This window comes from Oncorhynchus mykiss, chromosome 5 (assembly GCF_013265735.2).
Source record: "Oncorhynchus mykiss isolate Arlee chromosome 5, USDA_OmykA_1.1, whole genome shotgun sequence".
Lineage (NCBI taxonomy): Eukaryota > Metazoa > Chordata > Actinopteri > Salmoniformes > Salmonidae > Oncorhynchus > Oncorhynchus mykiss.
In genome coordinates, this window is record NC_048569.1 from 36,472,862 (window position 1) to 36,500,811 (window position 27,950).

Below are 27,950 nucleotides of genomic sequence, written 5' to 3' on the forward strand. Positions count from 1 at the left end.
AACTTGAAAACACTGTCTATTGCTGCATGGCTTCCCTCCTTACAGTTGTGATTGGAGGGTAAAGGCTTTGGGCGGTGGGTGGCGGGTGGAGTGTGGGGGGACAGCTATCCAAGCCCCTTCTGCTCGTAGGGAACTGGGAGTATCAAAGCATCGGGGTGCACATTCTCCTCTTAAGTCTGGGGAAGAGGGGTTCATGTGCAAAGAGTCTTTGAACCTTGCACTGGTGTACCGTACCTGGAATCCCTTCTTATTGCTGGTGACATCAGAACTATATAACGATGGCATCCCCAACAGAGTAGGATCTCCTCAGGGGGATGAAAGAAAGTGAGCGAGAAAGAGAGAGTCAGAGAGAGAGAGAGAGGAGAGAGAGTCAGAGAGAGAGAGAAGAAAGAGAGCCAGAGAGAGAGGAGAAAGAGAGTCAGGGAGAGAGAGGGGAGAGAGAGAGAGGAGAAAGAGAGTCAGAGAGAGTCGGGGAGAGTCAGAGAGAGAGAGGAGAGAGAGAGAGTCAGAGAGAGAGAGGAGAGAGAGTCCGAGTGAGAGAGGAGAGAGAGAAATAATCTTACACTTCTACATTTTAAAAGTATCAAACACCCCTGGCATTTTGTGAAACGCTACATACAGTAAACATATGTACAGTAGCTGTTACAGTCTAGTAGGTGTACTGAAACCTTTGTTCGTCCTTACCCCAGATCCACAGTAACAGCCAAGCCTTGGGGCCTTGATATCAGCACCGTCAAATAGCTCCACGTAGTCGTAGCCGCAGTCTGCCTTTTCCTCAATCTCAAAGGTTTGGAATATGAGCTCTACTCTGTAGCCCTTCTCAGCAGAGACCACCCATTGGCAGTCAGACACCCTTGGGTAGTTGTTATCCCCAAACTGGGCGTGGGAGTAAAGATCTTTGGTCTTGACCTCAGCTTTAATGCTTCCTCCACACTCTGAGAACGCACAGCCACAAAATGAGAGACCGAGGCTTAGAGAAGGAACTCATTCAGATATGGAATGTGCAATTTAGCAACACATAATTCTCTGAGAGACAGTTATTTTCCCAAAAAAAATTCCACTGCATTCCCTGTGGTATTGTGTAACTTTATACGCGTGAGTTGAAAGAGACCACTAATCACAGAACCAGATGGCAACATGGCCATTGTAACCCTCAATTTATGCAGGATTAATTCCTTGAGATGAATCCTCTCATTATTCAGGGGTCCTGACAAAACCACATATGTTGTTCATGCATTACTAACATAATGTACTGTACCTTAGTGATAATATAATACAAACAAAACAAAAAACAGAAATATTGCCATCAGCATACAAGAAGAAATTTGCATCAGTGGACACAAAGCCGATCATTAATGATGAAGGAGGTTAACAATGGTCCCAGGAACAAATCCTTGTGGCCCATCCTTTACAACCACCTGTAATTGGAGTTGTCTTTGGGATAACGCCTTTTTGATTGATTTGAGAGACAAAATGAGCCCACCTGGATCAAAGATCAATGAATACCTCTTAACTGGTCGGCTGAGATTAATGGATTATTTATTATTATTATCAATATTTTAAATAGGCTATGGCAGTGGATTGACCAGACCTAAATGAAAAAGTTTAATAATTGATTATACAATCAATATTAGTTGATTATTCAAATTTCTCTGAAATAAAAAAAAAACATGATAGAAGTTCGCACATCTCCCTGTGCACAAGTAAGAAGGATCCATTTCAGTCCTTTCCTTTCTGGTGTCACAAAATCCAAATGCCAGTGTACGTGTCACCCACCTGCACTGTCTCAAAGAATCTCTCTTCTGGACTAAGTTCTCAGAGAAGAAGCTCAGGAACATCTTGTTGCCGTTGGAGATGACTGGCGAGGGTTTCTTGGTGCCACAGAAGCATCCTAGACTGGGGGCCCAACCGTCACGCCCATTGTAGATCGCCAGGTGGTTGTAGGCACACTCCGAATGAGCCTCCATGTCGATCTCTTTGAAAACCTGAAAATTGTATGAAGATTCAGCGAGGTAGGTGGTAAGAATCTACATGAACCTTATTCTGATCATGTCTATGTACTGTTACAATGTAAATGACAAGCATGACATAACAGGTGCTATTAAAACAATGCCAATCTTGTCATGATACTAGCAGTAAACATAGAAGTTTGATGATTTGGCCTGGGGTGGTAGAGAGGGCCCAGGTACAGGCCTTCTTGCTGGGGTACTTTTCAGGCCAGTTGGGGCTGGCGGAGAGGCCTGACACACTGCTTACCACATGATCACAGCCGGCTGGAAAAGAAACATCGCCGAACAGCTCAGTAATCCAAGAGGACAGATTATATCCCCAGCTCTTTGATTTCATGAGCCATGTAAAGTAGGATGTCAAGGGCTTTATGTAATTCCTGGATGGATGGATACGGCCTTTCTGGGTGATACGGCCTTTCAATATCAAGCCTGATATTGGGCGTTGTGAGCAGCGCTGGACAGCTACCAATGTGTCTCTGACCCTAGTTCTCCTAAAACACCATCAATGTAGTATGAATCACAACTTCACCATCCCACTCACAGGACAGTCTCAAGGTTTTTAATTGAATAATGAGCTTCTCAGGAAATAAGTATCCCAATATTGAGACCATTGTATTTAAAAAGCTGTCATCAATCATTGTCTTCTAACTAAATGTTGATATTCTTTACTACTCTGAGAGAGCTCACTAGGTTGCAAACTGCTACAGTAAGTGAAGTTAATGAGAACGTCAGGTCCCACCTACAGTACCAGTCAAAAGTGGTACTTATTAATTCAAGTTCATTATTTTTTTTCTTGTTTTTTTTTCTTCTACGTTGTAGAATAATAGTGAATACATAGTGAAGACATCAAAACTATGAAATAATACATGGAATCAGGTAGTAAGCAAAATAGTGTTAAACAATTTTTTTTTTTTTTTTGATTCTTCAAAGTAGCCACCCTTTGCCTTGATAACAACTTTGCACGCTCTAGACATTCTCTCAACCAGCTTCACCTGGAATGCTTTTCCAACAGTCTTGAAGGAGTTCTCACATATGCTGAGCACTTGTTGGCTGCTTTTCCTTCACTCTGCGGTCCAACTCATCCCAAACCATCTCAATTGGGTTGAGGCCGGGTGATTGTGGATGCCAGGTCATCTGATGCAGCACTCCATCACACTCCTTGTTGGTAAAATAGCCCTTACACAACCGAGAGGTGTGTTGGCTCATTGTCCCGTTGAAAAACAAATGATAGTCCCACTAAGCGCAAACCAGATAGGATGGCGTATCTCTGAAGAATGCTGTGGTAGCCATTCTGGTTAGACAGACAGTGTCACCAGCAAAGCACACCCACACCATCACACCTCCTCCTCTTCCTCCATACTTCATGGTGGGAACCAGACATGTGGAGATCATCCGTTCACCTACTCTGCGTCTCACAAAGACAAGGTGGTTGGAACCAAAAATCTCAAATTTGGACACGTCAAACCAAAGGACAAATTTCCACCGGTCTAATGTCCATTGCTCGTGTTTCTTGGCCCAGGCAAGTCTTCTTATTATTGGTGTCCTTTAGTAGTGACTGACCTTCATGTCTTAAAAGTAATGATGGACTGTCATTTCTCTTTACTTATTTGAGCTGTTCTTGCCATAATATGGACTTGGTCTTTTACCAAATAGGGCTATCTTCTGTATACCACCTCTACCTTGACACAACACAACTGATTGGCTCAAACACATTTAAGAAGGAAAGAAATTCCACAAATTAACTTATAACAAGGCACACCTGTTAATGGAAATGCATTCCAGGTGACTACATCATGAAGCCGGTTGAGAGAATGCCAAGAGTGTGCAAAGCTGTCATCAAGGCAAAGGGTAGCTACTTTGAAGAATCTCAAATATAAAATGTATTTTGATTTGCTTAACACTTTTTTGGTTACTTGATTACAAATGTGTTATTTCATAGTTTTGATGTCTTCACTATTATTCTACAATGTAGAAAATAGCAACAATAAAGAACAACTCTTGAATGAGTAGGTGTTCTAAAAGTTTTGACTGGAACTGTATGTTGTTCAGTTATTCAATATGCACTAGGGTGTAGACTACAGCTCTACAAAATGAAATAAGCATCCATTATCGTTAGGTAGAGTAATTTTGAATACCATATTTCGAGTGGCATTAGGAAAGAAAAATAACTTTAGCGCTAGCAATGGAAACTGTATACTACGCAAAGTGCAATCATGTCCTCTTGATGCAAAATAAAGTTTAAAAAAATAAAAACGAATGTATCCTCAGATGCCAATCAAAGCTTGATGGAATAATTTTCATAATTGACTTTGAATCAGGTCTTGTTGCTCTGGAATATGTGAAAAGGCTCTTTGCATGTATCCTAGCTTTTTCAAAATCCATTTAGTGCATCGTTGATAATACAACTGTGATGAAGTGCTATGACTGTTCTAAAAACACACTGTTTCCTCGGATAAAGGAGGATTGTTGAGGTGGCAGACACTGAGTTCATGAATAAGTTTGTGTCTAATTGATGTCCAAGTGATAAAGAATATCAACATTTAGTTAGAAGACAGGGACTGATTAGTGTTTTTTAACTACAATGATGTCACAATTGGGATATTTATCTCCTGAGAAGCTCATTATTTCATTAGGACAATTGCTCAGATGGTTATTTGGTGATGTTCGACTGTGGCTTGAGTTGTTTAACACCTTGAGACTGTCCAGTGATGGTGAAGTTGTGTGATTCATACTACGTTGGTGGTGTTTTTAGGAGATGGATAAGTAAGCACCCCTTGCACTCACCCTCACAGCTGTGCCTGTCTGAGGTGAGCTCAAAGCCATGGCCAGAGGCGCATCGGTAGCTGCCCAGGGTATTCACACAACGCTGCTCACAGAGCCCTCTACCACCCACAGAAGCTGTCAGGATATACCATTAAGAAGAAAGGAACCAGAGGAAGCCGTCACTTCTGCTGCACATTGTATTAATACTTTCACTTCCTTCACATAGTATTTCCAGTCAACAGAAATAAAGAGTTCATAATATACTCCATCTCTTTCATCCAGAAAGGCCGTTGTGAAATCCCATGAAGGAAAAAGAGAAAATGGAGTTAACATTTCTAAGAAACCCTCAGACTTCCCTCCCATTGAAGCAGCGTACACTAACCACAACATCATAATGCAAATGGCCAAAGTAAAATGATTGAAACTTTTATTGTGTACACACAGGTGGACATCCTGCCTTCCATCTAAAGCCCACAAATACTAAGTATATCAAATGAACTGATATGCGGAGGAAGACGTAATGTAACTCTTGTATTCCATAAGACAGCCATGTTAGAAGATGGTTCCACAGATGTTCATGTGAACTAATATATTATGACAAATCCTTCACCGGTAGTAAATGTTGTAAAGGATTTTGGTGCAAAATCACCCAATCCTGTGGCATCTCATCATCATCACTAACACTAGTCACAGATGGACACTATTCTTGATCTCCGATCTTTGAAGTAGTTTGCAGCAAATCCAGCCTTGTTCACTGACCCATCAGACACAAACTTCATCCAGAGCTGGTTGGAGCTGGTCTTGATGTCATCTGGTTTGTCTTAGTCACAGAAGCAGCCCAGCAGTGGAATGCTCTCTGACTTCTCGTTTCTCACCTCCAGGTAGTCATAGGCACAGCGGTCATGCCTCTCAATCTGTGGTAGAGACAGGCAAGGCACATTGGAGAATGTTGACACAGGATGCTCAACTGTCCTACAAATTCACATCTACTCTGCTATGTCGGTTATAAATATGATTATTTCAAATCAAATTGTATTTGTCACATGCGTCGAATACACCATGTGTACACATTATTGCGAAATGCTTACTTAAAAGCCCTTAACCAACAATGCAGTTCAATAAATAGAGTTAAGAAAATATTTACTAATATAAACTAAAGTAAACAAAACTCAAAAATTATAATAATAAAAAAGCAACACAAGAAAATGACATAATAACGAGACTATATACAGGGGGTACCGGTACAATGCGGAGTCAATGTGCGTGGGTACAGTTTAGTCGACGTAATTTGTAAAGTTAATATGCATAGATAATAAACAGTGAGTAGCAGTGAGCAGCAGCAGGGAAAAGTACACTGCGCATTCAGCACCACGGACAGAACTCTTGTTAACGGGTATGCACAAAAACACAAGAAAGAGAGAGAGCTCAACATTACATTTAAACTATTCAATCAGTGTGAGGAGTGAAGTCTCTGATGGGCATTGACTAGAGCAGCGAAGTCAGGTATAGTTTCTGACGTCGCTATGCGTCGGATTGCTGAGAGGTGAGAGTCAGAAAGAGATGATCTGTGCCTTGACTTGTTATATTTCATCACTGAAAATGTCTGTTCACATACATTGGTTGACCCAAAAATGTACAAACATCTTTTGAGCATGACTCCTAATCTTTGGAAATGTTGTTAATCGAGAGATGCATAGAACCTCATCAGTGACATTGTTTTGAATAGTTCTCCAATCACTGCATCAGACTGTACATCAATATGCACAAGTTGCAGGTCAGTGGGAGCGATATCCACATTGAAGAGGAAAGGAGAGGAAACCAACAGCATGTCATTTTCCAACACTTTGAAATCCTCAAAACGACGAGAAAACTCACCGTTCAAAGCACACAGCAGCGATGTATACTTCTCCCGCTGGTCATCTGATAGTGAACAGACTAGTATGGGAAGGTGGGTGATATTTGTTGGCTTCTACTTGACGGGTCAGGAGGAGTAATTTACCCTTGAAAGCTTTGACAAGGCTGTACATCTGATGTGCAAAAAGGCCCTTCCCTTGTAGTTTGGAATTCAGTTCATTCATGAGGCCATGATGTACATGGTGAAGGCAAAGTCAGCCAACCATTCTTTGCCTTGCAGTTGAGGGAAATCCACATATTTTCCTTTCATTTGCAAAATCTCAGCAATCTCTGACTTCAGGTCCCACACCCTTTTAAGCACCTTCCCCAAACTCAGCCATCTCACGTTTGTGTGGTAGGGGAGATCTGCATGACCTGTGGTTTAACTGCCTGAGGTTTAAAGATTTTGTTCTTATGAAGTTTACCACTTTTGTGACTGTATCCACAACATGACTCATTTTCAGAACACATTTACAGAGCACCTCCTGATGAATAATGTAATGCAGGAAAAAAAACAATTCTGATCTGGATTCAGTTCAGCTACTTGATCTTGTATCCTTTTCAAGAGGCCAACGGTTTTTCCTGTCAAGTTTGGGCACTCTTCATTGACTGCACTGAAGCAAACTCCTCTTGTAAGTTCAAAGTCTGGGGTTATGCCTCGTAAGAATATCAACAACTGCACCGTGTCATGTGCGTCATTGCTCTCATCCAGGGCCAAGGAGAAATAGGTGAAATCTTTTACCTTGTCTTTCAACTGTTGTTCTATATTCTCTGCAATGTACTCAACACACCATGTCACTGTTTGTCTTGACATGGAAACATTTTCAAACAGCTCTTTCTTGTTGGTGCAAAGCATTGCTGCAGTGTCAATTAAACATTCTTTAATGAATTCGCCCTCAGGCTTGCTATGTTTAGCAATTTTGTGGGGCAGTACATAGCTAGCTCTCACAATTTTGTCGTTATTGTATTGTGAAAAGTCATTGCTGCTTTTTCAACGGAGAAAGCAACTATTTCGATGTACTTGCACTCTGCTCAGAAGACATATTTCTATAGTTCTCTGCATGCTTCGCCTGGAAGTGTCGGGACAAGTTGTAGTCTTTCAAGACAGCGATGCTCTCTTTGCACACTAAGCACACAGCTTTCCCTGATACCTCAATAAAGAAATATTTAAATGTCCAGTCTTGCTGGAACACCCTACATTCATTGTCTACTTTCCTTTTCTTTGAAATCTTTGAAAAACTCATTTTGGCACAATTTCTAGCCAGCTACTATTTGTAACTGTGACATGTATATCAACCTGCCAGTCACTGCCTGTCCTCATGCAGTTATTTATACGTGCCTTGAAAATAAATGTCCCACAAGCGGGAGGAGTTAAATCATTACACATAGGCGAGTATTCATCGGGCTTTTAATTTGAATAACAAATATGTTTTTCAAAACTTTACTATCACAAAATCTTTACGTGATCTGAGCATGATTCCGCGGGCCATATTGAATCAGGTCGCGGGCCGCATACGGCCCCCCGGGCCAGCATTTGCACAGTCCTGGCCTAGTAAATACACTACCATTCAAAAGTTTGAGGTCACCAAGAAATGTCCTTGTTTTTGAAAGAAAAGCAAAACATTTTGTCCATTAAAATAACATCAAATTGACCAGAAATGCAGTGTAGACATTGTTAATGTTGTAAATGACTATTGTAGCTGGAAACGGCTGCTTTTTTATGGAATATCTACATAGGCGTAGCAGCAGTGCCAGTGAAGGAGTGACAGAAGAGATTGAACAAGCAAGTAATAACGGAAAGGAAGAGTATGGACAGATTCGAAGTGAGGAAGATGAGGTTTTAGATGATCCAGCACTGTGGCCAGAGAAAGTACAAGACCATGAAAGAGAAGCAAGTGTTCGCAGACTAGCCAACAGGTGTGGTGAGGAGACAAAACTGTATAAAATCATGCCCCCAGACTCAGAAGGCAAGCCATTCCCTAACTACTAACAGTACAGTAAGTCAGCAAACAGAAGAGAAAAGGTGCAGAGAGACTGTCTTATTTATAGTAAGAGTGTAAAGGCATTATGTTGCATTCGTGTTTTCTTTTTTCTCATGAGCAAAGTAAACCATCACCCAGTTCTGAATAGTAAAGATGACTATAAGATATCATCAGTGTAATGGCGGAGGCATGTATGACAAACTACCAGAGAATGAGGAGGGTGTGTTTCACAAGAGCTGTTACTGGAAATGGAAAGATCTGCCGCATACCGTAACAACAGCTACAGGTATAGACAGTCAGCGGCAGAAACAAATCCAGTCAGAAAAAAACTGAGCACTTCTAGAAAGGATTGTGGATGTGACACTGTACTTAGCATCTAGGAATCTGCCATTCCAGGGGAAATCACTCCATCTTGATGTGCGTAATGGACATTGCCTAGGCTTACTTGAACTGTTGTCAAATTATGACCTGCTATTACGTGAGCACTTACAGAAAGTCAGGGACAAAAAGAAAGGAGCACGGCTGACTCATTACCTCAGCCCTGAGAGCTAAAACGAGTTCTCAGGAATATGTGGTCAAAGGGTTTTGAAAGCAGTACTTTATGAAAGAGAAGATGTAATCTATTACTCAGTTATATGTGATGCAACTCCAGACATTTCTCGTACTGAGCAAAATGTATTATTGGTGAGATATGTACAGAAAGATAAAGTTCAGGGAACAGGTGACTGGGAAATAATTGAACGTTGTCTTGAATTTAAAGATTTTGCTAGAAAGACAGGCAGTGAAATATTGGAAGGGCATGGTATTGACATAGCAGATTGCTGTGGTAAAGGCTATGATAATGGTGCAAATATGTCAGGGAAAGTGAAGGGAATTCAAGCAAACATACTGCAAAATAATCCACTGGCCACATACTCACCTTGTGCCTCCCACTCTCTCAACTCTTAATCTTGCGGGATTACATGCAGCTCAGTCGTACCCGGAAGTATCAGACTTTTTTGGCTGTGTGAATCATCTTTACAAGTGCTAGCCCAGAACGATGGGCCATTCTCAAGGAAAGGACTGGCTCCTGTCTTTAAACGCCTTTCAGACACACGATGGAGTGAGCATACTGCTGTGGTCCAACCAGTGGTAACTAATTTACCGTCTATCATCAAGGCCCTAGACATGCCTCTTGCTACCTGCAGCCTGACAAACAAAGCCAAATCTGAGGCAAAAGGTCTGAAAAGCTGCTTCATGTCTTTCAAGGCAATCTTCTCGCTCACTTTCTGGGTAAAGGTTTTGCAGTGCATTGAGAATTAAGCCTAATTCTTCCGTCAGGAAATATTTCTCTGCACACTGAAGCAGCTCACATTAAGGCACTACAGGAAGAAATACAGGCTCTGTGTAATCAATGGGACGCTCTTCTGGCAGAAGCCTCCATGGTGGCAAATGAAATGGGTGGAACTACTCAGATTCACAGTGAACAGAGGAGCCGCCAGAAAAAAAGAAAACGTTTCCCTGATGAGACTGAAGATGACATAGCAGATGAACAGAAGTCAGACACTGGATTTCTCAACACACTGTTTTATGTGGCTCTGGATAGTATGAACAATCATTTGGACATGCGGTTCCACACGATTGCAACTATATGCGAGGAGTTTTCACCAACACTTACATTTAGGAAAATGACTGAAAACAAAATGTGTGTATCTTGCCACAAATTGAGAAACAAGTACTCCAAAGATCTCACAGATGGATTTGAAAAGGAAGTGTGACATCTAAAGACGATATATGGTGCCACTTTTTCAGATGGTCTTTCTCCTGTAGAACTCCTAAAGGACATCCACAAGATGCAGCTGCAGAGCATTTTTGGAGAGGTGTGCATTGCACTGTAAATCTTCTGTACAATGCCTGGAACAGTTGCTGGAGGTGAACTGAAACTTATAAAGAACTATCGGAGATCTACAATGTGCCAAGACAGGTTGAACAGCCTGCCATCCTTCAATTGAAAACCAGTTAGCTAGAAAATTAAACTTGAAAGACATTATAAATGGGTTTGCTTACAAGAAGGCTCGACACTGGGCTCTTGGGGCAGTGTAATATGAGTTTTGTTTACAGGGAACAAACACAAGGACAACTGCCTTAACCTGTTCTACCCAAGCCTGCCCGGGGATGGGCAAAATACTGTTTCAGAGTATTTTCTGCCATGGTTTATCTCCTGTTGAACTTACTCAGGAATGCCCACATAATGTCTTGACACTACAGTTGCAGTTTCACACATGCTTGTTCTCTGTCGGTACCACATTGAGGCCGCAGTCCATATAGTTCAGGATTTTTAAAAACATTTTGGGTACGTTATTTAGTCACATATTTAGGAATTATGCATAGGGCAGAAGAATTGGCAATAAGAATTGGCAATAAATGATTTAATCTGAAACATATATTAATGATTTAATCCAATACCATATACATATACACATACCATATACACTGCTCAAAAAAATAAAGGGAACACTAAAATGACACATCCTAGATCTGAATGAATGAAATATTCTTATTAAATACTTTTTTCTTTACATAGTTTAATGTGCTGACAACAAAATCACACAAAAATGATCAATGGAAATCAAATGTATCAACCCATGGAGGTCTGGATTTGGAGTCACACTCAAAATTAAAGTGGAAAACCACACTACAGGCTGATCCAACGTTGATGTAATGTCCTTAAAACAAATCAAAATGAGGCTCAGTAGTGTGTGTGGCCTCCACGTGCCTGTATGACCTCCCTACAACGCCTGGGCATGCTCCTGATGAGGTGGCGGATGGTCTCCTGAGGGATCTCCTCCCAGACCTGGACTAAAGCATCCGCCAACCCCTGGACAGTCTGTGGTGCAACGTGGCGTTGGTGGATGGAGCGAGACATGATGTCCCAGATGTGCTCAATTGGATTCAGGTCAGGGGAATGGGCGGGCCAGTCCATAGCATCAATGCCTTCCTCTTGCAGGAACTGCTGACACACTCCAGCCACATGAGGTCTAGCATTGTCTTGCATTAGGAGGAACCCAGGGCCAACCGCACCAGCATATGGTCTCACAAGGGGTCTGAGGATCTCATCTCGGTACCTAATGGCAGTCAGGCTACCTCTGGCGAGCACATGGAGGGCTGTGCGGCCCCCCAAAGAAATGCCACCCCACACCATGACTGACCCACCGCCAAACCGGTCATGCTGGAGGATGTTGCAGGCAGCCGAATGTTCTCCACGGCGTCTCCAGACTCTGTCACGTCTGTCACATGTGTGAACCTGCTTTCATCTGTGAAGAGCACAGGGCGCCAGTGGCGAATTTGCCAATCTTGGTGTTCTCTGGCAAATGCCAAACGTCCTGCACGGTGTTGGGCTGTAAGCACAACCCCCACCTGTGGACGTCGGGCCCTCATACCACCCTCATGGAGTCTGTTTCTGACCGTTTGAGCAGACACATGCACATTTGTGGCCTGCTGTAGGTCATTTTGCAGGGCTCTGGCAGTGCTCCTCCTGCTCCTCCGTGCACAAAGGCGGAGGTAGCAGTCCTGCTGCTGGGTTGTTGCCCTCCTACGGCCTCCTCCACATCTCCTGATGTACTGGCCTGTCTCCTGGTAGCGCCTCCATGCTCTGGACACTACGCTGACAGACACAGCAAACCTTCTTTCCACAGCTCACATTGATGCGCCATCCTGGATGAGCTGCACTACCTGAGCCACTTGTGTGGGTTGTAGACTCCGTCTCATGCTACCACTAGAGTGAAAGCACAGCCAGCATTCAAAAGTGACCAAAACATCAGCCAGGAAGCATAGGAACTGAGAAGGGGTCTGTGGTCACCACCTGCAGAACCACTCCTTTATTGAGGGTATCTTGCTAATTGCATATAATTTCCACCTGTTGTCTATTCCATTTGCACAACAGCATGTGAAATTTATTATCAATCAGTGTTGCTTCCTAAGTGGACAGTTTGATTTCACAGAAGTGTGATTGACTTGGAGTTACATTGTGTTGTTTAAGTGTTCCCTTTATTTTTTTGAGCAGTGTATTAAAAAACAAGTCACCAATTGTGTAGTTATTTATAGTAAAGCATCATAAAAATCTCATGACACAGACAACTTTTGCTAACTTTCGGAACCAAAATTGTTTGCAGTAATATTAATATAGGCAAAGGATGAAGGTGGAAACTAGAATCTGCACAATTGTAGTATAGAGCAGCAGAAGCTTATAGTTAGTACATTGATAACACATATTGTTCAGTACATTATTTTAATCTGAATCATTCTGATTTTTATGTTAGGGGCCCGGTAATCATTCAGGCAGGTTACCTTCGCTTTCTTGGGCACAGGGACTATGGTGGTCTGTTTGAAACATGTAGGTAAGGTGAGGGGAGATTAAAAATGTCAGTGAAGACACTTGCCAGTTGGTCCGCGTATGCTTCAAGTATACGTCCTGGCAGAGGTGTGGACTCGAGTCACATGACTTGAACTCGAGTCAGACTCGAGTCACAAATATGATGACTTGCAACTCGACTTTGACTTTAACAACAATGACTCGTGACTTGACTTGACCTTTAGCCTTATGACTTATGACTTGATACCTTCCCCAAGCCCAAATATTAAAAATGATGCCATTAAAAAAAAGTGTGCAGCGCATCAACTCTTCATTTAACGGATTACAGTTTGAATCGGACAGCAGCCAATCAAATTGTGCCAGCTGAGAAAAGGTTGTGCGTGGCTGTGCAGAGGAACGTTCAGGGACACATTATTGCATTTCTGTTAGTCACATGTCTGTGGAACTTGTTCAGTTTATGTCTCAGTTGTTGAATCTTGTTATGTTTATACAAATATTAACACATGTTAAGTTTGCTGAAAATAAACGCAGTTGACAGTGAGAGAACATTTATTATTTTGCTGAGTTTAAAATATTAGCTCAAAAGTACCTAAATATAAACCGGCACCTAAATATAAACAGTACAGTCACCCAAAATAATTTCCGGCATCTATTTCAGTCCAAGTCAAGCACTGCATACAAGTACATGATTGAGTGAAAATGACATTCCACTTCCCTTTCTGCTTCATAATCTTTACCTCAAATGACTGGAAGGAGAGGCCCACATGGAAATCCTGTGCTACTGTGATCTTCCACACACACTCCTTGCTGGGCCGGTAGTCATCCGGGTAGTTAGGTGACTGGATCTGGCCATTGTTCCTGTTCACCTCTCCCCCACAGATGGCTGGTGAGAGAGGAAGGGGCGGTACACCTTCCATGAATTCTTCTAACAACAATATCAACTTCCCTCTTTTTTTAAATCAAGGGAATATAGTGGCAAAACATGAGTTTTGTGTTAGTGTTTATAGCGCTTACGTAATTTGAATATTGCAGAAAACTAAGGCTTTTCAGACACTAAAAGAAGGACATTTAGACAATATATAGACAATATGGTCAATGGTGAAATGGCTGATACATACATGGCTGAGAAACCCTTGCCCACCCAGTTGCTGCTGCTCCTGGAATCTATCCATAGCCGACAGTCCGTGGAAACAATGAGGCCAGGTAGACTGTCCCCATAGTAATGTCCTGATATGAAAGATAAACAAATAAAAACACAACAACAACAACTCCAGGGTAATGACTAATAACAACACTGAGGCGGGCAGCTCTTAGTTAATCTCAGTTACACAGGCAGCTGGTGAAGTCTGATCTTTATGCATCAGTGTATTATTCTGAACATATTGTACATTCTATTGAAATTCTCTACATTTTCATAAACTGTTCTGCTCTAGGAATTCCAAATCTCAGGTGAACATTAGATTAGGCACAGATGTTTTCTAAATTACTTACAGTTTTTCTCAGTCGCTTTGGTGCATTTCTTAGATCAAAAGTGCAATTCTTGATACTACTTGTACAAATTCCAAATCATCTAGTCACTTGTGCACATCATTAAAGCAATTTCTTACTCCTTTGAACAAATTGCAATTGATAATGTACAAGTGTCAGCTTTTTTCCACATTAGCAATTGCTCATGTCATGTTGATCAAAATATAGTAGATGGTTCTCTGTTGAATAGTCTTACCCCTCAAAACATCTAGGCATTAGTTCCTTGCATAAGTCATTACATGCAAAATTGTTGAACTATTTGTCATAAACTGTCAAGCATAGTTTTACACATTTCTATTAGACATTTTGTACAAAAACGTGAATTGATGAATCGTGCAGGTGAAATTGACCCTCACTCATGAAGGAATGTGAAGTGTTAGTTCAACCAACAATCAACCAGTTGTCTAAATTGCTCAAAGGTGCATCTCATGAAGAATCAATTGGCAAGCATACAGTGCCTTGCGAAAGTATTCGGCCCCCTTGAACTTTGCGACCTTTTGCCACATTTCAGGCTTCAAACATAAAGATATAAAACTGTATTTTTTTGTGAAGAATCAACAACAAGTGGGACACAATCATGAAGTGGAACGACATTTATTGGATATTTCAAACTTTTTTAACAAATCAAAAACTGAAAAATTGGGCGTGCAAAATTATTCAGCCCCTATACTTTCAATGCAGCAAACTCTCTCCAGAAGTTCAGTGAGGATCTCTGAATGATCCAATGTTGACCTAAATGACTAATGATGATAAATACAATCCACCTGTGTGTAATCAAGTCTCCGTATAAATGCACCTGCACTGTGATAGTCTCAGAGGTCCGTTAAAAGCGCAGAGAGCATCATGAAGAACAAGGAACACACCAGGCAGGTCCGAGATACTGTTGTGAAGAAGTTTAAAGCCGGATTTGGATACAAAAAGATTTCCCAAGCTTTAAACATCCCAAGGAGCACTGTGCAAGCGATAATATTGAAATGGAAGGAGTATCAGACCACTGCAAATCTACCAAGACCTGGCCGTCCCTCTAAACTTTCAGCTCATACAAGGAGAAGACTGATCAGAGATGCAGCCAAGAGGCCCATGATCACTCTGGATGAACTGCAGAGATCTACAGCTGAGGTGGGAGACTCTGTCCATAGGACAACAATCAGTCGTATATTGCACAAATCTGGCCTTTATGGAAGAGTGGCAAGAAGAAAGCCATTTCTTAAAGATATCCATAAAAAGTGTTGTTTAAAGTTTGCCACAAGCCACCTGGGAGACACAACAAACATGTGGAAGAAGGTGCTCTGGTCAGATGAAACCAAAATTGAACTTTTTTGGCAACAATGCAAAACGTTATGTTTGGCGTAAAAGCAACACAGCTCATCACCCTGAACACACCATCCCCACTGTCAAACATGGTGGTGGCAGCATCATGGTTTGGGCCTGCTTTTCTTCAGCAGGGACAGGGAAGATGGTTAAAATTGATGGGAAGATGGATGGAGCCAAATACAGGACCATTCTGGAAGAAAACCTGATGGAGTCTGCAAAAGACCTGAGACTGGGACAGAGATTTGTCTTCCAACAAGACAATGATCCAAAACATAAAGCAAAATCTACAATGGAATGGTTCAAAAATAAACATATCCAGGTGTTAGAATGGCCAAGTCAAAGTCCAGTCCTGAATCCAATCGAGAATCTGTGGAAAGAACTGAAAACTGCTGTTCACAAATGCTCTCCATCCAACCTCACTGAGCTCGAGCTGTTTTGCAAGGAGGAATGGGAAAAAATGTCAGTCTCTCGATGTGCAAAACTGATAGAGACATACCCCAAGCGACTTACAGCTGTAATCGCAGCAAAAGGTGGCGCTACAAAGTATTAACTTAAGGGGGTTGAATAATTTTGCACGCCCAATTTTTCAGTTTTTGATTTGTTAAAAAAGTTTGAAATATCCAATAAATGTCGTTCCACTTCATGATTGTGTCCCACTTGTTGTTGATTCTTCACAAAAAAATACAGTTTTATATCTTTATGTTTGAAGCCTGAAATGTGGCAAAAGGTCGCAAAGTTCAAGGGGGCCGAATACTTTCGCAAGGCACTGTACTTCACAGCAACATTGTATAGTGATACATAGTACAGTAAGCATAAACTGCACACATTTCCATTGCTGTGGAAGGAACATGCAATATATGTACATTTTATGTCACTCTTCCTTACCAAAACAAATTCAACTGTGTGTTCTGGGATGTAGAGTATAATGGAGTTGGAATCAAGTGAACCCTCTCACAACTTTGTATACGTGGATGAGGCTGGCTTCAACCTGACCAAATGCAGAAGGTGGGGTCGGAATATCATCGGTCACAGAGCTACTGTGGATTTGCCAGGCCAATGGGGAGGAAACATCACCATGTGTGCTGCTATTTCGGAGCATGGTGTCCTAACCCATATCCCCCTTATAGGGCCATACAACACCCAGCATCTACTCAACTTTTCAGAGACTCTCTACAGGGCTCTCATTCATGGTGATGAGAGGGGTCTGTTTAGAGAGGATTTGCCAAAGTATGTGGTCATTTGTGATAATGTGAGTTTCCAACGATCAAACATCATAAGGCAATGGTTTGTGACCCACCCGAGGATGCTCATAGAATTCCTCCCACCTTATTCACCATTCCTTAACCCAATTGAGGAGTTATTTTCAGCATGGAGGTGGGAGGTGTACGATCGTCAGCCACACACACAGATGACCCTGTTGGCTGCAATGGATGCAGCGTGTGAGGACATCACAGTAGACGCCTGCAGAGGATGGATAAGGCATTCCAAAAGATTCTTTCCACGTTACATTGGAAGGGAAAATATCCGGTGTGATGTGGATGAGAATATGTGGGCCGACAGACAGGAACGTCTGGATGTGTAGAGACAGCACAACAGTGCTGCGGGCAAAGTTGTGCCTTAGGGGTGGTTTCCTGTGTTTCTTTCTAATTTAGTTTTTCTTCCTTTGTGCCCCTTGGGTTGTCCAGTCTCTTTCAATCAATAACCCACATACAGTAATATGTAAATAGTACTGTTGAAATTGATATATGCCATAGAAGTGCAGCCTTGTGCATTTTCAATACAGTAACTGTCATCCAAACTGTAGCCTAAGTTTACATCAGGTAATACTGTCAAAGTGCACAGTTACATTGACAACATGCCTAAACATTTTGACGACCTTGTTTGTGAACAATGACTCAATGACATCATTCTGATGACACTGACATGATCATTGGCATTAATATTTACTTTTGAGAGATGTACTAATGATTTTTAGTGACTGACTAGCTTTAGAAATATATCTATTGTATATTGCAGTTTGTACAAATTGTTCTGAGAAATGACTAATTATTTTGCACATGTTAGGGATGATGTGAAAAATGCACCAAAGCGACTGAGAAAAACTGTATTGGCAGATGTAGACAACAGGCCTCTCTGAAGAGTTCCCTGTGGATGGGTTCCACTCTAAATCTTCGTCCATGTAAAGACCTTCCAGAGGGTTTTTTCTCCAGAACTCATTTCCGTCCTCCACATGGTCATATCAATACAAGTGAGTCCTGTAGGTCCATGGAGGTAAGGTTCAAAATGATCTGTGACAGACAGACAGACAGACAGACAGACAGACAGACAGACAGACAGATAGACAGGTCGACAGGCACACAGACAGACAGGCCGACAGGCAGACAGGCACACAGACAGACAGACAGACAGACAGACAGCCTTGCTGAAGGGCACAATGACAGATTTCTCACCAATTCGGCTAGTCGGGAATCAAACAAGCGACCTTTCGGTTACTGGCTCAATGCTCTTAAAATGTCTTATGGCCTTTGGGGCAGTATTGAGTAGCTTGGATGAATAAGGTGCCCAGACGTGCCCAGAGTAAACTGCCTGCTCCGCAGTCCCAGTTGCTAATATATGCATATTATTAGTATATTTTGATAGAAAACACTCTGAAGTTTCTAAAACTGTTTGAATGATGTCTGTGAGTATTACATAACTCATATGGCAGGCAAAAACCCGAGAGAAAATCAAACCAGGAAGTGGGAAATCTGAGGTTGGTTGATTTTCAACTCAGCCCCTGTTGAAGTTACAGTGGGATATTGGTCATCTTGCACTTCCTAAGGCTTCCACTAGATGTCAACCGTCTTTAGAAACTTGTTTGAGGCTTCTACTGTGAAGTGGGGCCGAATGAGAGTGGAATGAGTCAGAGGTCTGGCAGCAGTCACAGCATGGTCACGCGCATTTCAGAGGGTATCTCCTGTTCCTTTGCTTTTCTGAAGATAAAGGAATTCTCCGGTTGGAATATTATCAAAGATTTATGTTAAAAACATCCTAAAGATTGATTCCAACCAATGTTTGACAAGTTTCTACGTTCTGTAATGGAACTTTTTGACATTTTGTCTTTTTATTTTGTCACGAAAAGATGCTCGACTATGCATATAATTGACAGCTTTGGAAAGAAAACACTCTGACGTTTCCAAAACTGCAAAGATATTGTCTGTGAGTGCCACAGAACTGATGCTGCAGGCGAAACCAAGATGACATTTCAAACAGGAAGTCCCCCAGATTTTGAAGGCGCTGTGTTCCAATGACTCCTTATATGGCTGTGAATGGGCCACGAATGAGCTTACACTTTCTGTCGTTTCCCCAAGGTGTCTGCAGCATTGTGACGTATTTGTAGGCATATCATTGGAAGATTGACCATAAGACACTACATTTACCAGGATGTCGCTTGGTGTCCTCCGTCGCAATTATTGCGTAATCTCCAGCTGCAGTACTTTTCCGTTTGCTACTGAGGAGAAACCCAACTGCCACGAATGATTTATCATCGAATAGATATGTGAAAATCACCTTGAGGATTGATTCTAAACAACGTTTGCCATGTTTCTGTCGATATTATGGAGTTAATTTGGAAAAAAATTCAGAGTTGTACTGACTGAATTTTCTGTTTTTTTTCTTAGCCAAACGTGATGAACAAAACGGAGCAATTTCTCCTACACAAATAATATTTTTGGAAAAAATTAACATTTGCTATCTAACTGAGAGTCTCCTCATTGAAAACATCCAAAGTTCTTCAAAGGTAAATTATTTTATTTGAATGCTTTTCTTGTTTTTGTGAAAATGTTGCCTGCTGAATGCTAGGCTTAATGCTATGCTAGCTATCAATACTCTTGCACAAATGCTTGTGTAGCTATGGTTGAAAAGCATATTTTGAAAATCTGAGATGACAGTGTTGTTAACGAAAGGCTAAGCTTGTGAGTGAATATATTTCTTTCATTTCATTTTTTCGATTTTCATGAATAGTTAACGTTGCGTTATGGTAATGAGCTTGAGGCTATGATTACGCTCCCGGATACGGGATTGCTCGACGCAAGAAGTTAAGGAGAAGTATATCTTTAATTCCATGTATAACACTTGTATTTTCATCAACATTTATGATAAGTATTTCTGTAAATTGATGTGGCTCTCTGCAAAATCACTGGATGTTTTTGGAACTACTGAACATAACATAACATAATGTATACTGAGATACTTTTATATAAATATTAACTTTACCGAACAAAACATACATGTATTGTGTAACATGAAGTCCTATGAGTGTCATCTGATGAAGATCATCAAAGGTTAGTGATGAATTTTATCTCTATTTGTGCTTTTTGTGACTCCTCTCTTTGGCTGGAAAAATGGCTGTGTTTTCTGTGGCTTGGCTCTGACCTAACATAATCGTTTGTAGTGCTTTCGCTGTAAAGCCTATTTGAAATCGGACACTGTGATGGGATTAACAACAAGATTACCTTTAAAATGGTATAATATACTTGTATGCTTGAGGAATTTTAATTGTGAGATTTCTGTTGTTTTGAATTTGGCGCCTTGCACTTTCACTGGCTGTTGTCATATCGATCCCGTTAACGGGATCTCAGCCCTAAGAGGTTTTAACCGCTAGGAAACCTGCTGCTCTCAAGAAATCCACAAAAAAAATGTGATTTAAACCTACAACCCATTGGCTGCAAGGCATGGATTCAACTCCAGAGCCACAGACTTCTGAGGCTATTAAGAGGCTATTTCTGAACAATTCTAAATAGGGAAGACTGAAACCAATGCACTTCAATAAAATTCAAACATAACTATAATTTCCTTTGGTTGTAGGATACGATTTGTTTGTTGTCAAGTGAACTGACAGAACTCACTGAGAAACTCACTGCACAGATATGAACTGAGTTTGACGGCTAGCCTGTGGCTGTTTTCAACCTACTTTCTCTTCAGGTGTGACAGAGATCCTCCAGATACAGTGGACGTAGGCTGCATATCCATTGGGATAACCAAGAGAGGAGAAGTTTCCACTACTGTCCTGTAGGCGGTCCCCACACCCTGCCCACGAAACACAACACAGCACACAGTAAAAAAAAAACTCACTCTAAACACACCACAGAAATGGATACAGTAAGCTACAATAGAGAAACTTTGCTGGGATACAAAAGACAAGCTTTCGTTTCAGCTGTCTCAACTAAGATTTCCCTTAGCCTTAAAAAGGAGGCATAATACCAAGCACTTGATGGTTGCTGATTGATTGGTTGTTGAATTGTAACAACTGTGGCCCGTTCCTGGGGCTTGATTTCTCCAGATTACAACAATAAACTGAATTCCAATTTTTGGAAACTAAAGAATCAATCCGTCTCCTTTGAATGGGTAGTAGTCAGATCTTGGGGTGAAAAGCCTACATGAGTCAGGGGGTCTGTGAAGTTGGATATGTCTTGTACACTTGTAGAGTTTGCGAGCTTGTGCGATGTCCCCTTTGCTCAGCCTTGTCCTCTGCCCAATGGGTGGCCTGACTCCATTGACATCATAACAGGCAGAATGGTGTCTAAGAAGATGCCTCTGAAGTTGAAATCCGTATAAAGGAAAACAGCGCCACTCGTCGCCCCAGTGCATTTGTTCTGGTTTTTGTTTTTTTGATGAAAGGTAGAGGAGCATCCAGCATCGTGGTAAAAAAAAGCAAAATAGAGTACTCCGCTGTTCTATCACGTGCAAAAATGAGGGGAAAAAAAGTGTATGTTGTTTGAAGTAACTTCTTTGTTGTTGTAATATCGCAAATGGATGTGGTAGTTTCACCATTACGGATCCAGCTTTAAGAGAGACCTCTCCCTATTCTCTCTTTGCAAAACAAAATGTTTAATTTGTATTCAGCTGATATTTAAGCCTTTTTTGTACTGTCAAAACTCAACCATTCATCCTAGACATCACCATCATTAACAACCGTTCCGTCACTAGAAAATAACCATTCATCCTAGACATCACCATCATTAACAACAGTTCCATCACTAGAAAATAACCATTCATCCTAGATAACACCATCATTAACAACCGTTCCGTCACTAGAAAATAACCATTCATCCTAGATCATTAACAACAGTTCCATCACTAGAAAATAACCATTCATCCTAGATAACACCATCATTAACAACAGTTCCAGCACTGGAAAATAACCATCCATCCTAGATCATTAACAACAGTTCCATCACTAGAAAATAACCATTCATCCTAGATATCACCATCATTAACAACAGTTCCAGCACTGGAAAATAACCATTCATCCTAGACATCACCATCATTAACAACAGTTCCAATACTGGAAAATAACCATTCATCCTAGACATCACCATCATTAACAACAGTTCCAATACTGGAAAATAACCATTCATCCTAGATCATTAACAACAGTTCCAGCACTGGAAAATAACCATTCATCCTAGACATCACCATCATTAACAACAGTTCCAATACTGAAAAATAACCATTCATCCTAGACATCACCATCATTAACAACAGTTCCAATACTGGAAAATAAGACATTCCGGTTTGACACTTTTCTACTTTATCGACCTCCCTTTCTGTCCCCCCAGCAGCCAGTTGTCACCCAGTTCCCATGGTAATGCACCCTTGAATGGCAGGTATGTGAAAATGGAGCAGTCTGAACGAGGGCATTATGCTGTGCCAACGGGCTCAGTGGAGCCCAGCACTGAAAGCCTAGATTGTCCCAAACAAAGACCCAACTGACAGCCCTATATTTACCCTTGCCTGACACCATGACCTTGGCCTGCAAAGTGTTGGTGGAGGTAAAAAATCTTTACACAAACAGGGTAACAACATGCACGAGACAGAAATGAAAAGGTATCAGTCTTCTGTGAAATCATTCTAATCACAATCAGGACCCAATCCCCATGGCATCCCAGGGTTCTTTGAAGTCAGATCTAGGTGCAAAGTGTTTGTTTTGAAGGAAGATAACCAGTTCCTGACAATGACATTGTTATTATAATATGTATACTAATTAGAAGATTTAATGCTTTCATGCACAAGCAACCTGACTAGAACATGTCAGGTGAAAAACAAAGTACTTGAGTGTATAATACTCAACTGAAGGTTAGACTAAATCAAATGTACAAGGAATAACAATATAAGCTCAACATGCAACAATTTCAACGATTTTACCGAGTTACAGTTCATATAAGGATATCAGTCCATTGAAATAAATTTAATAGGCCATAATCTATGGATTTCACATTACAGGGCAGGGGTGCAGGCAGCCATGGGTGGCCTGGGAGGGCACACACTTGGAAGCCAGGCCCACTGTCACGCCCTGACCTTAGTTATCTATGTTTTCTTTATTATTTTGGTTAGGTCAGGGTGTGACTAGGGTGGGTATGCTAGTTTTTGTCTTGTCTAGGGTTTTTGTATATCTCAGGTTTTTTGTAGGTCTAGGTATATGTACAGTATGTCTATGGTGGCCTGATATGGTTCCCAATCAGAGGCAGCTGTTTATCGTTGTCTCTGATTGGGGACCATATTTAGGTAGCCATTTTCCCTTGGGTATTTGTGGGTTCTTGATCTATGTTTAGTTGCCTGTTTGCACTATCCATATTAGCTTCACGGTTCGTTTTGTTGTTTTGTTAGTTTGTTCAGTGTTCTTTCTTTATTAAAAGAAGAATGTACGAATACCACGCTGCACCTTGGTCTCCTCCTTACAACGGATGTGACACCCACCTACTAGGGAGCCAGGCCCAGCCAATCAGACTTGAGTTTTTTCCCACAAAAGGGCTTTATTACAGACAGAAATGCTAATCAGTTTTATCAGCTGTCCAGGTGGCTGGTCTCTGACAATCCCGTAGGTGAAGAAGCCAGATGTGGAGGTCCTGGGGTGGCGTGGTTACACGTGGTCTGCAGTTGTGAGGCTGGTTGGATGTACTTACAAATCCTCTAAAATGACTTTGGAGGCAGCTTATGGTAGAGCAATGAACATTCAAGTCTCATGCCAATTGCACACTCCTTCAAAACTTGAGACATCTGTGGCATTGTGTTGTGTGACAAAACTGCACATTTTAGAGTGCCTTTTATTGTCCACAGCACAAGGTGCACCTGTGTAATGATCATGCTGTTTAATCAGCTTCTTGATATGCCACACCTGTCAGGTCAATGGATTATCTTGGCAAAGGAGAAATGCACACATTTGTGCACAGAATGTAAGATAAATATGTCAGAATGTGTGCGTACTGTTAGCGAAGTCAGGTGCAGAGGAGAGCAGAGATTTGTGAACAGGCGCACACTTTATTTAGGCAAAAGTGCAAAACAGTCACAAGGATTATGTTTAACAATAAACATCTTCGTGAAAAATAACACGGAAAAAACAAGCCAGTCTGGCGTGTCAACAATACACACGTAACACAAACAATCTCACACAAAGACATGATGGGGAACAGAGGAATAAATACATGTACAGTGGGGCAAAAAAAGTATTTAGTCAGCCACCAATTGTGCAAGTTCTCCCACTTAAAAGGATGAGAGAGGCCTGTAATTTCATCATAGGTACACGTCAACTATGACAGACAAAATTAGAAAAGAAAATCCAGAAAATCACATTGTAGGATTTTTAATGAATTTATTTGCAAATTATGGTGGAAAATAAGTATTTGTTCACCTATAAACAAGCAAGATTTCTGTCTCTCGCAGACCTGTTGTCAGCGCCGTGTGTATAGGTGGCAAGGAAGTCAGGCGCAGGAGAGTCGAAATAGAGTGTAAATGGAGTCTTTTAATAACTGTCCACAGAACATGCTCTATAAAACTAAATAGTATAGACATGAAAAAACATGGGTACGAGGACCCATCGCGCACCAATACAACAAATAAACAACACTGACAATAAAACAATCTCTGACAAAGACATGAGGGGAAACAGAGGGTTAAATACACAACAGTTAAAGAATGGGATTGAAAACAGGTGTGTGGGAAGACAAGACAAAACCAATGGAAAAAGAAAAATAGATCAATGATGGCTAGAAGACCGGTGACGTCGAACGCCGAGCACCGCCCAAACAAGGAGAGGCAACGACTTCGGCAGAACCTCAAAAAGTCACACTCCAAACTCCACTATGGCCAGGACCAAAGAGCTGTCAAAGGACACCAGAAACAGAATTGTAGACCTGCACCAGGCTAGGAAGACTGAATCTGCAATAGGTAAGCAGCTTGGTTTGAAGAAATCAACTGTGGGAGCAATTATTAGGAAATGGAAGACATACAAGACCACTGATAATCTCCCTCGATCTGGTGCTCCACGCAAGATCTCACCCCGTGGGGTCAAAATGATCACAAGAACGGTGAGCAAAAATCCCAGAACCACACGGGGGGACCTAGTGAATGACCTGCAGAGAGCTGGGACCAAAGTAACAAAGCCTACCATCAGTAACACACTACGCCGCCAGGGACTCAAATCCTGTAGTGCTAGACGTGTCCCCCTGCTTAAGCCAGTACATGTCCAGGCCTGTCTGAAGTTTGCTAGAGAGCATTTGGATGATCCAGAAGAATATTGGGAGAATGTCATATGATCAGATGAAACCAAAATAGAACATTTTGGTAAAAACTCAACTCGTCGTGTTCGGAGGACAAAGATTACTGAGTTGCATCCAAAGAACACCATACCTACTGTGAAGCATTTCTGCAAAGGGACCAGCATGACTGATCCGTGTAAAGGAAGAATGAATGGGGCCATGTATCGTGAGATTTTGAGTAAAAACCTACCAGCATGACAATGATCCAAAACACACAGCCAGGGCAACTAAGGAGTGGCTCCGTAAGAAGCATCTCTAGGTCCTGGAGTGGCCTAGCCAGTCTCCAGATCTGAACCCAATAGAAAATCTTTGGAGGGAGCTGAAAGTCCGTATTGCCCAGCGACAGCCCAGAAACCTGAAGGATCTGGAGAAGGTCTGTATGGAGGAGTGGGCCAAAATCCCTGCTGCAGTGTGTGCAAACCTGGTCAAGAACTACAGGAAACGTATGATCTCTGCAATTGCAAACAAAGGTTTCTGTACCAAATATTAAGTTCTGCTTTTCTGATGTATCAAATACTTATGTCATGCAATAAAATGCAAATTAATTACTTAAAAATCATACAATGTGATCTTCTGGATTTTTGTTTTAGATTCCATCTCTCACAGTTGAAGTGTACCTATGATAAAAATTACAGACGTGCTTTGTAAGTAGGAATACCTGCAAAATCAGCAGTGTATACCACCCTGCATACCACTGCTGGTTTGCTTCTGATGCTAAGCAGGGTTGGTCCTGGTCAGTCCCTGGATGGGAGACCAGATGCTGCTGGAAGTGGTGTTGGAGGGCCAGTAGGATGCACTCTTTCCTCTGGTCTAAAAAAGTAAATATCCCAATGCCAGTGTTTGACACTGCCCTGTGTAGGGTGCCATCTTTCGGATGGGATGTTAAATGGGTGTCCTGACTCTCTGAGGTCATTAAAGATCCCATGGCACTTATCGTAAGAGTAGGGGTGTTAAGCCTGGTGTCCTGGCTTAACTATTCCCCAGGTTGTTGCTGCAAATGAGAACAAGTTCTCAGTCAATTTACCTGGTAAAATACCGGATATTTTTTTTAAAAGTATCAAATACTTGTTCTCCCCGCTGTATATATATGAGGTCTCCAATCCAACCCAATTACATAAAATGGTTGAAATAGATGTGCTTTCTATTCTTGGCTCATTTTCCCTGATGAAATAATCATATCAATACTTTTACCCCAAATAAAGTTATACATTATTTTTGTGTGCTTCCAAATGAAGGAGAATCATGTATACAACCGACCCCACACAAACTCTACGGCCATGTTCCAATACCCACACTACAACATAAATGGGCATGATAGTGTTCAGCAGATGTAGAGTTGAGCTGAAGGCATACTCTTTAATATCCACTGGCTGCTACTTGTCAGTTAGCATCACTTGTCAAAAGCATAACAATCAGAAGGGTTAATTAGTACAGTGGGTTAGGAGAAATTGCTCCGGTAACAGGTTAAATCCAACCTGCCATGTCACGCTGAGCTTTAGTAGCAACAGTGTCATATAGACTGGCAAATATCAGATGTGATACTCAAAATTCATTAAAATATAGTCAAAGCAATATGGTAAAGTTGCCTTCTGGGAAATATGGGAAATATGCTGACACCTGTCCATAGGGAATGAGGCTAGTGGGATTGTTTGAAACATTCAATATTTAATGAGCCTTTTGTAAATGGTCTCTTGGTGTGGGAGTACAATATATGGTGAGATTGCCAGGCAATATAGAACTGAGAGAACAGGGTTGCAGAACAGAATACAGAAAGCAGTGGTACAATCTCCAGTCTACAGGGGCCGGTGTCTGTGAGTGTTTGCTCCATTTGTGTTTTACAGTGCCTAGTGAAGGTCTGTACACCCCCTGCACAGTCTTCACATTTTGAGGCCTTAAAATAACATCTTAATTAGGGATTACGTTGGATTTACTTTCCTGCAGATCTGGGGGATTTTGCAGCTACGGGCACATTTGGCATTTCTTTCTTTTTTTATGTAGTTTCTTGAAAAAAAACTTTTATCAATACAAATACTTATCTCATTTTGTCAGGAACCATAAACTGGTATTGATTGTGACCATTTTATTCGACAATACATGGATTTTACTCAGTTTTCCAGAAAACATTACCATCACATCATGAAACATTACATTTTTGTTAAAAACTAAATTACAAAAAAAAATGGACTTTTGGATGATTTGATTTATATGTCTATAAGATTTGGTACTATGGGCCTGTGCCGGCTGTGCTTGTATACCTGCATACCTACCATCAACAATGCCATTTATTTTTGCAATAGTTATATATTTATCATTTTTACAGTAGTTATATAGGAACACGTTGAAGTAGACAGTAGACACTGTACACTTGAAGTAGACAGAAGTGTGATATTTAATGTGTAAATACACGATATATACAAAACCCCTTCAAATTAGTGGATTTGGCTATTTCAGCCACACCCGTTGGTGACAGGTGTGTAAAATCGAGCACACATCTGAACCAATCAGAGACGTCTATGTTTCACAAGATTGGACAGCA

At 41.3% G+C, this 27,950-nt stretch overlaps 1 pseudogene; it reads right to left on the reverse strand.

The window, feature by feature from the left end:
• Nucleotides 1-39: 39 nt before the first annotated feature.
• LOC110522924 lies at nucleotides 40-27,675 on the reverse strand (annotated as a pseudogene).
• Nucleotides 27,676-27,950: the final 275 nt, after the last annotated feature.